This window comes from Pongo abelii, chromosome X (genome assembly GCF_028885655.2).
Source record: "Pongo abelii isolate AG06213 chromosome X, NHGRI_mPonAbe1-v2.0_pri, whole genome shotgun sequence".
Taxonomy (NCBI): domain Eukaryota; kingdom Metazoa; phylum Chordata; class Mammalia; order Primates; family Hominidae; genus Pongo; species Pongo abelii.
In genome coordinates this window covers 159,558,475-159,568,987 of record NC_072008.2, presented here as the reverse complement: position 1 = coordinate 159,568,987, position 10,513 = coordinate 159,558,475, and the positions used below count along the sequence as shown (strand labels likewise).

Sequence of the window (10,513 nt, the reverse complement as noted above, 5' to 3'; positions counted from 1 at the left end):
ACAGACATCTTCAGGTGCCCCCACCCAGGTCACAGCTGGCCACTCAGGGCTCCCTCCAGGCCAGCCCCCCAGAGACGGCAGGGTTTGGGGCTGGGGCTGGGTGCGGCACTGGGTGCAAAGCAGGGGCGCCTCCCCCAACCCCATTTGGTATCAACGTGGTCATCTGGGTCACAGGAAGGGCTGATGGTGGTGGCCAGGGCCCTTTGGAGGGAGGTGGGGGGCCCCGATCCTGATGTGGGATGAGGGACCAGCCCTGGCCTGGCCTCCCCACTGCCTCCAGGATGCTGCGGCCTGAGAGGAGAGGAGGCCCTGGGGCCCTCTGAGCCTATTTGTCCGGGGAGGATTTGGGCTGGCCCACCTTCCTGGCCCTGTCCTCATTTTCCAACTCCTCCAGTATGAACATAAGACCCCCTTGGGTGGGGGGGCTCCTCAGCCTCCTGGCCTCCTGCCTGGACAAGACCCTCTGGCTCCTTTGAGGCCTGCAGGGGCATTTTCACCTTCCCTAGTGGCAGGGGTGCCCCTGACAGCCTCTTTGGTGGCAGGAGCAGTCTCAGCAGCATCTTCCACGCCAGGATCAGCCTGGCTGGCGTCTCCCTGGGCTGAGGAGGCCTGAGCAGCATCTCCACAGGCAGGAGCTGCCTGGGCGGCAACTGGATCTTCACTTTCCATTGCGGCCACTGGCCAGGCCACAACATGCTGGCTCCTCACTGGGGAGGCCGCCCACACCTCCATCTCCTGGAAGAGCTGGAGCAGCCCCAGGAAGTAGGGCGGCCTCCTCTCCAGTGCGTCCCCCTCAGGGTATTCTGGAGTGCCTCGCTAGGGCAGGCCTGAGGCAGCACCTACCGCAGTTGCAGGTGGTTGGCCAGGGCCGAGCAGACGGCCCCCTTCTCCAGGGTTATCTGCAGCAGGCCTTCTAGGCATACCAGGAAGGCAAAGGGCCCTTGCGTTCAGGTCAGGAACTTCAGCCTGGAAGTCATTCGAGTGTCCCGGTTTCCAAACACTTGCCCCAGCACCACCGCCCAGCAGTCCAGCACCGCCGCCCAGCAGTCCAGCACCGCCTGGCAGTCCAGTGCCACCAAGTTGGGATCTTCCTCTAGGAGGCCGCTCACGACGTCCAGGGCTGGGCCACCCAAGCTCTCCAGCAGCCACCTCTGCCTCTCCCTTTCCAACACATGGTACCACAGCTGCAGCATATCCTTGGCATGCTCCATCCAGCTCTCAAAGGACTCTTCATCGAAGCCTGGCTGCTCCCTCCCTGAAAAGGGTCTCAGTTCCTGGTAGGCCCTGTTTTCCAGCACAGCCTGCAGGGTGTAGCGCCGAGGCTGGACCCAGGCTCTTGTTACATTTGTCCCTCTTGCCTCACCCACAGCTCCTGCCTCACCCGCAGCTCCTGCCTCACCCACAGCTCCTGCCTCACCTACAGATCCTGTATCACCTGTGGCTCCCTCATCTGACTCTCTTGCCTCTTCTGCAACTCTCAGCTCATCTCTAGCTCCTCCCTCCCCTGCACCTTCTGCCTCACTTGCAGATCCTCCCTCACCTGTGGTTCTGCCTCACCCTTACCCACAGCTCCTGTTTCACCTATGGCTCCTGCTGCACCTGCAGCTCCTCCACCACCTGCCTCTTCTTCCTCACCTGCAGCTCCTGCCTCACCTGCACCTTTGGCCACTGCTTGCCCCTGGGGCTGTGCAGGGAAACTGGGTATATCCTGAAATCAGCATCAGGGGCCTGGGGCAGGGCGATCACATTCCAGTGTCCTGCTTGGCCTGGTATTTGGCAGGGAATCAAGCTTCGGTTTAAACCCTCAGCGAACTCCACCAAGGCTTCCCCGGCCCCGAGCTCCTTTCTGAAGACCTTGATGAGCACTCGGTACCTGCCCAGGGGCGACAGGGCAGCCCGCACGGCCTCCTAGAACTCATGTTCTTCACAGTCATCAGGGATACCCAGGATGAGCAGAGAGCGCTCTGCGTTCACACCCATCCTCCTGCACCAGTCGTGAAGCATCGCCAGAGCCATCGCAGAGGACTTGAGGGAGGGAGCCTGATCAGACAGGAACGTGTGCTGACTGTTGCAGTCTCTGACGCAGCCTGTGAGTGCAAAGGGGAGAAAGGGATGTTGGTGCCAGTCAGCCCACCCCCACTGCACAGCCAGAGACCAGCCACTCCCAAATGCAGGGCCTGAAGCATCTCCCCTGCCCAGTGTCACAGCCCATGCTCCCCCACCCCTACTGCTGCAGCTCAGAGACCTTCACTGCACCCCCTACCTCCACAGCAGGAAGCACCTCTTTCACCTTGGTGAACAGCCCCTGATCACAAAACTTACAGCTGGAGCCCCTCCAACCATCACGCGCAACCCTGAAGCTGGATGTGCCCACCTCCTCTTTTTCCCAGCACTTGACCAGGAGCCCTCTCCCTAATCCCATCCTCCCTGCAACCTTGCAACCCCCTCCCACGCCTCCCACATCAGCAGCCAGGAGTCCCCTTCCCCCACAGCCAGAGCCCCTCTCTCTCCCATCGTCCCCTTCTATAGCCAGAGGTGCCCTGCAGCCAGGAGCTCACTCCACTCAGACTCCTGCAGCAAGGAGACCCTCCTCCCCTCTCCTCAGGCTCCGGACCAGGACCCACTCTCGCACCTACTGCCTGGGGGGACAGCGATCTGCCTCCTGCCCAGTGTGCCCTCAGCCACTCTGGGGTCCCGCTGGTGCCTGCTCACTGTCTGCAGACACTGCAACCACCCACGGGGAAATGCCACCTTCAGGCTGTGGAGCCCACTCCAGAGGCCGCCTTGAGGCCCTGGAACGGGAAGGTGGAAGATAGCGCCTCAGCAGCACAGCTGGGACTGCACAGTGCAGGGATATCTCAGGCCGGCTGTACTAAGGGCAAGTGGGCTTCCAACTTCTCCCAGAAGCCTCAGATAGATGAGGGAGAAAAATCTCAGTCTCTGTGGGAGGCAAATAGCTAGACAGGGGGAGGCATCTGTGTTGCCCTGGGATCGGGACCTGCATGGTAAGGGCTTGATGTGCCAAGGCTTTGAGCCTCTGGGGGCAACAGGCCCAACCATTGACCCTCTACCATCAAAATGGCCTAGTGGAAGTGTTGAGAGAGAAAGGGGATTGGAAACTGGCAGAGAGGAAGCTCATGCTTAGGGGCGGGGTCTGGAAGCTGGGAGTTGGTGGACAGCCAGGTACTAGGACTCCAGACTAGGTCCCCTAAAACACTACATTCACAGGCCTACCTCCTCATTCCAGGAACCTCCACAACAGGAAGAGGCTAGCTGTTCCTGACTCAAGAGCCTCATCATAGTTCTTAGGCTACAAAGCCAGCCTTCACCACCTAGGAAGCCATTGCATTGGAAAGAGTGTGTATGGCCTTTGGAAGCAGGCAAAGCTGGCTTCACCTAGCAGCTGGGTGGCTTTGCACAAACCACTGAACATCTCTGTTTCTCATCTGTAGATGAGCAATAAGAACATTTTTCTTGCAGGGGAGTCATGGAGCTTTACCTTCTATTAGACACACAGTCAATAAGCCTTCAGTAAATAACCACAAGGGCACAGGAATGAAAAAGGGCGGTGTGGCCAAGAATGGTGTGGGTATTGGAGGCTGGTTGTTGCAGCCAGCCCAGTGGTCCCAGGTCTGAGCTCTGAGAAAAAGCAGGATGTGAGTGGGAACATTGGAACCATTTTCCTGAGGAACGCAAGGATTGGCCAATGTGAAAATATGACTTTCTGTTTCTGCAGGCCTTGGTCAAGAGAGGCATTTGGGAAACTCAGCCAGTCTCTGCCATGTCTAGGACTGCCTACCCATCTGGCCAGCAGCTTTGGGAGTTTCCTGAGAGTGAACCCTTGGTGCATCCTCGAGCACTGCTGCACAGGCACCACTGCTCTCACCTCACCTCCCTAGCCACCAACAGGAACAACAGGAACAGTAAGGGTAGGAAAGGCAGAAGCAGACCACATCTGACATTCCATGCAAAGTGTAGGTGAGGGACTTGCCTGTGAACTCTTGTAGTAGATTTATATATATATACATATATACATATATGTATTATATGTCATATATATCATATATATTTATATATATACACATATATGTGTATATATATATAGAGAGAGAGAGAGAGAGAGAGATGGAGTCTCGCTCTGTCACCCAGGCTGGAGTGCAGTGGCGTGATCTCGGCTCACTGCAACCTCCGCCTCCTGGGTTCAAGCGATTCTCCTGCCCCAGCCTCCCGAGTAGCTGGAACTATAGGAGCATGCCACCACGCCTAGCTAATTTTTTGCATTTTTAGTAGAGACAGGGTTTCACCGTGTTAGTCAGGATGGTCTCGATCTCCTGACCTCGTGATTGGCCTGCCTTGACCTCCCAAAGTGTTGGGATTGATTTTTTAATGTCCCTGGTTCTCCATTTGTAATATGATTTCAAAACTCCTTCTATCACAAGTTAGAGTCAGTTTCCCTACCTCTGGAATCTAGGCTGGCCTAGAGACTTGCTTTGGAAAATAGAACATGAGAGAAGTGATGAGATGCCAATTACTGTTGATCACGGGTCACATTTCCCTGTTACTTCACATGTTCTGGATTTTTAAAAGTTGCATGTCAGGCATTGTGCTTCAAAGAACCATAGGGATTAGAGTACACTCTTTCCTTGGTTAGGTACTATAGTTTCCTTGAGGTATATAACTTCAATCCAATCAGAATTCGAGCTGTACCATGGCTTGCATACATCTTTAGTTAGTATTAGTATTAGATTTCAAACACCCTGAAGGTAGGATTTGTGTTAAAGGCTGCTTCCTCCAGTTGCTAGAGTCAAGCAGAACTTTGGGGCCTAAATACAAGATTGATTCTCTCTTTCTCTCTCTCACTCTCTGTCTCACCCCAGCCTGCCATTATTACTTCTGTCACCATGCACTCAGAAAAAAAAAAAGACTCATTAGGAGAATCCATTGATGGGGAGAACTAGCTATGCATTTGGGGCTCCTACAGATTCCAATCTGTCTACCCAGGCCACACAGTCATTAACTGTCTTTATCCCAGCAATGATTGCACCTATGGCCGGCACAATCTTCTGCCTTGTAAGCCCATTCTTGCCAGAGAAGACAATGGCCATTGATATGTGTTTGTCTCTCTCTGAAATTTAGTTACTTTAGACTTCACGCAGGGCACGGTGGCTCATTCCTGTAATCCCAGCACTTTGGGAGGCCGAGGCGGCCGGATCACTTGAGTCCAGGAGTTTGAGACCAGCCTGGGCAGCATGGCAAAAACCCATCACTACAAAAACCCAAAAATTAGCCAAGCGTGCACCTGTAGTCCCACTACTCAGGAGGCTGAGGTGGGAAGATCCTTTGAGCCAGGGAGACGGAGGTTGCAGTGAGCTGAGACTGTACCACTTCACTCCAGCTGAGGTGACAGAGTGAGACACTGTCTCAATATATATGAGATTTTTGACCATCGGATTTTTTTATAGTTGTTACAATGAGATTAATGCTGTGTCATGACCTACATCCTAACCAGAACAAGAGTCTACTCCAAGCCCACAAAGAAATGGGTCTGGAGTTCTTGTTCTTGAGACATTTTAAGTGACCTCTTTTAATCCTAGAAACTAGGTGGTAGGGGTATTCGGTGCACTTGAAATTTTGACTTGAGAGGGAAAGTGACCCTAGTGGATTTATAATTTCCCTAAGTTCCATTTCTGTAGAACTAGGGATGTTCATATTGGTGGCTTACTTTTGCTCCCTGGCTTTACAAATAACAAGTGGACACAATTAAGTGCCAGGTTTGTCAATGGGAAAGTTGTGTAGACCTGGTTCATTGGACATTTTTCTGAGATGTATATTGGGTTATCACCAAGTGAGGTGATAACCTCATCCCAAACCCGCTATTAATAACAAAAATTGCATTGCAATGTAGAATGCTAGAACAATGGGATATTGCACAACTAGGCTTGAGGACCTAATTTGGATTCAGTGGACAAGGTGCATATGCAATTGAGTGTTCAGTAACAAAATTTATCCTAAAACACAGAGGAATTTTGTATCCATATTTATTACCATAATTGTCCACAGTATGTATCAGTCTCTCCTGGAGGTACCACATGGTGATAGACCAGCAGGACTGGACATATTTATGCTCACAGAAACATTTTCTGTTCTATCTGCAGTGCTATCACAGCTTACATGGTGACACCTGGGGAAAAGTAACAAAAGCAGCTGACAGAAATAAGGGACCCAGTGGATAGTGATATAACAGAAGTGAGTAGGCGGTAAGAACTCGGTATAGTGGTATGGCTCCATGGTTTGCACGTGGAAAATAATGCATATAAGCTCCTAAGAACTGGAACTTCACTACACCAGCACCGAGGAGGAAATACTCCATGGCTCTCTCCCTCTGTGGGAAGTGGGGGGACTGTGGCTCCTTTGATACTGATGTTGCACCCACTGAGACCTGTGGTAAAAGTGTAGCTCATCCCAGGCTGAGCAAGGAAGAGCCATTCCTCCAAGCCCAAAGCAGTAGAAAGGATATCAGTCATCATTCCCCACTGGCTGCTGTCATCAGCATATGCACTGAGCTTTCCCAGAGGGCAGAAGACCTGCAACCCTTTCTTCCCTTTTCTTGATAGTGTCCTTAGATGCACTAATGTTTTTGTTTTTGTTTTTGTTTTTGTTTTGTATGAAGTCAAATTTATCTATTCTTTCCTTTGGCTGCTTGTGGTGTCATATCTAAGAAATCATTGCCTAATCCAAGATCATGAAGATCAACATCTATGTTTTCTTCTAAGAGGGCTGTAGTTTGAGCCCTTGAATTTAGGTGTTTAGTTCATTTTGAATTTATATAGGATGTGAGGTGGGGGTCTGAATTAACTATTTTACAAGTGGAAATACAGTTGTCTTAGCACCATTTGTTGACAAGATTTTTTTTTCCCATAGAATGGTTTTGGTGTCCTTGTTGAAAAAAATCACTTGACAATATATATACGGTTTTATTTATAGACTCTAAATTCTATTTCATTGATGCCAGTATCATAGTCTTTTTTTTTTTTTTTTTTTCCGAGACAGGGTTTCACTCTGTCGCCCAGGCTGGAGTACAGGGATACAGTCACAGCTCACTGTAGCCTTGACCTTTTGGGCTCAACCTATCCTCCTGCCTCAGCCTCCTGAGTGGCTAGGAACACAGGCCCAAGTCACTAGGCCCAGATATTTTTCCTTTTTTTGGTAGAAATGGTGTCTCTCTATGTTTCCTAGGCTGGTATCGAACTCCTGGCCTCAAGGAATCTTCCTGTCTTGGCCTCCCAAAGTTCTGGGATTACAAGCGTGAGCCACCGCACCCAGCTCCAAAAAATATTTAGCCTCTCTGTACCATGTAAAAACAAGAAGGAAAAATAATATAAATACAAATATAAATTTATGCATAGTAATTAATATTTCAGTATTTTTACTTAGAAATAATCTAGCTATTTAATGAATATCTATTACTTAATTTAGCATAGCATAAGGTTGTAAGTTATCCCCTAAACATTGGAACCTGTTTTTAACCATATTATAAATATTGTTGAAATAAAAGTTATCATCAGAATAATGACTCGATTAAACTCAAATTTATGTTCTGTGAAATCTTAAATATCTAACAGATACAATATTAACTTTTTGACTAGGAAGCCTATATAAGCTTAGTAAGAACATACCCAGGTAAGATAAATATGTATGTTTGTATTATGCTTAATGCTGATAACTCAGAGACATAGCTGTTTTTATTAAAGCAGATATCTATTTACAACTATATCTACATCTATTTAGAGACGGAGTTTCTCTCTGTCATCCAGGCTGGGTTCCAGCAATCTTCCCACCTCAACCTTCTGAGCAGCAAGGATTACAGGTGCATAACACCATGTCCAGCTACTTTTTAAATTTTTGGTAGAAACAGGGTATCGCTATGTTGCTAAGGCTGGTCTCCAACTCCTGGCCTCAAGTAACCTTCCTGTTTTGGCCTCTCAAAGTGCTAGGATTACTTGCATGACCCACTGGGTCTGGCCTTAAGCTAACTCTTCTTTATCAAAGATTTACTAAATGATGTGATGTTGAGTTTTTAAAGCATTTGGGTTAGTTTCTAAATTCTTGAGAGTTTTAGTTTAATTTATATAAGTGCTTATTTATCTCCAGGATACCTAGAATGGAGCTCCTTTAAAGGATTTATAAGTTTGTTTGGTAATACCATCTATAATCAGGAAAATATCACATATACATAACATACACATATACATACATACATGTATACATAAACATACAGACAGATACAAATACAGATCTTATGGCTTTATTTCTAAATTTTCAGCCAGGACTCAGGCATAAACACAAAAATACAAAACTCACTGTTTAATTTTTTTAATTGGCTTTCATCTTTGACACACCTTTAAATTTTGACGAAGATTGTGTTTTTGGTAGATGGGACAAGACGGGGTTACCTGCTCAATAAGAAGGCTGAAGCATCCCACTAATATTTGTAGAGGAGATTTGTAAGATTTTCTTTTGCCCTGATGAAGGGCAATAGCTTCCAATAGAAACTATAGACTAAATTTTGGGTGAGGGACCAAAGAGACACCAAGTGGATGTCTGGATGTCTCAAAAACCCATCTGAGTAGATATAATATCCACAGTGGTCCCAGTGAGCTTTTTCATCCTTAAGTGATTGATTTTGAGGTCCTTGAGCACCTGGAGAGCCCTCGATAGGGGAAGGGTGCCTGAAGCCCTAGTGACTATAGGCAGCTAAGAGGCCTGAGTGGGAATGGAAAGGCCTGCTGAAGAGTGGATAGAGGGGTGCAGGAAGTAGAGGTGTTGAAGGGGACAGATGAAAACATTCAGGGAGCTGAAGGAAAGGTCCAAGGTGGTGAACAGCAGGGAGGAGGGAGGGGGAGAGTGACAAGAAGTGGGAAATCTTAGATGAGCCGGTTTAGGGAGACCCCAAGTTCTCAAAGAGGCCATTGGAGTTCCAAATTGGCTGTAAAATTTTGCCATTTCTGGAGCTAGTGAACTGAGTCAGTGCCTTTATGGCTAAGCATGTAAACAGTGGGGAAGAAAGGAGATAAGGCGCCTGACACAGTAAGAATTACCCATGGAATTAACAAATAGTTAAACAAAAGAGAAGAAAAACTTGTAAGTGACCGGAAAGTAGTCCCACTTACTTAATTTTTCACACTCCCTGCGTCTGAGAATGAAGAGAACACCCCACACAGTCCTTGAGTTCAGAAGCCTAAGGATCCCCTCCCCAATTTCTGGGTTCCAAGATCCAAGGGACCCACTACCACCCTTCTCAATTTCCAGATTCAGAGAGGCAAGGGAACCCTCCCATCGAATCTCTGGGTTCAGAGAGCCAAGGGAACCCCTCTCAATCTCTGGGTTGAAGAGTGGAGGGAATCTCCTTGCACAGTTTCCAGGTACCAGGTAGCCAATGAAATTCCCACAAAATGCCCAGGTTAGGGGAGCCTAGGAACAATAGAAGATGCCTCATGGAAGGTGCAAAGAAAAGTTGTTTTGCCAGAATAAAACTCTTTAGTACCATGTTACAAGAGACAAGTGTCCGGTCACTGAATTCCATAAGAGCATGTGACTCACCACCATGAATCTCAATTTCCCCAGTCAAGAAAGGAGACAAAGAGTCTGAGAAGCTGGTGTGGATATCCAGGTGAAGACAGGAGTAGTCAGCATGCCAGCAGATATGCTGCACCATTAACTAATACATAAAAATAAATCCCTCTGGATATATACCCAGAAGTTGGATTGTTGGGTCATATGGCCATTATATTTCTAATTTTCTGAGGAACCTCCATATTTATTTCATAATGGCTGCACCAATCTACATCCCCATCAACAGTGTACAGGAGTTTCCTTTTCTCCACATCCTTACCAACACATGTTGTCTTTTGACATTTTGATAATAGCTATCCTAACAGATGTGACACCTCACAGTGTTTATGATTGGCATTTCCCTGATGATCAGTGATGCTGAGCACCCTTTCATGTGCCTGTTGGCCATTTGTGTGTCTTCTATGAAAAAATGTCTATTGGGTCCTTAGTACATTTTATAATTGGGTTATTTGGTTTTTGCTATTGAATTATATGAGCTCCTTATATATTTTAGATAGTAACTCCTTATCTGATACATGGCTTACAAATATTTTCTTCAATTCTGTAGTCTGCCTTTTCGTTTTGTTGTTTCCTTTGCTGTGCAGAAGCTTTTTAATTTGATGTAGTCCCACTTATTTATTTTTGCTTTTGTTTCCTGAGCTTTTGGTGTCATATTCAAACTATAATTGTCAAGATCAATGTCAAGGAGCTTTCCCCTTGGGTTTTATTTTAGGAATTTTGTGGTATCAGGGCTTATATTTAAGTCTTTAATCCATTTTGAATTCACTATTGTGTATGGTGTAAGAGAAGGGTCTAATTTCTCTTTTTTGCATGTGGATATACAGGTTTCCATACAATTTATTGAAAAGTTTATCCTTTTGTTATCAAACTGAACTGGGGT

General features: G+C 47.5%; 1 pseudogene; it reads right to left on the bottom strand.

The window, feature by feature from the left end:
• Positions 1 to 325: 325 nt before the first annotated feature.
• On the bottom strand, positions 326 to 2,004 carry LOC112130751 (paraneoplastic antigen Ma6E-like; annotated as a pseudogene).
• Between the last annotated feature and the right edge of the window lie 8,509 nt (positions 2,005 to 10,513).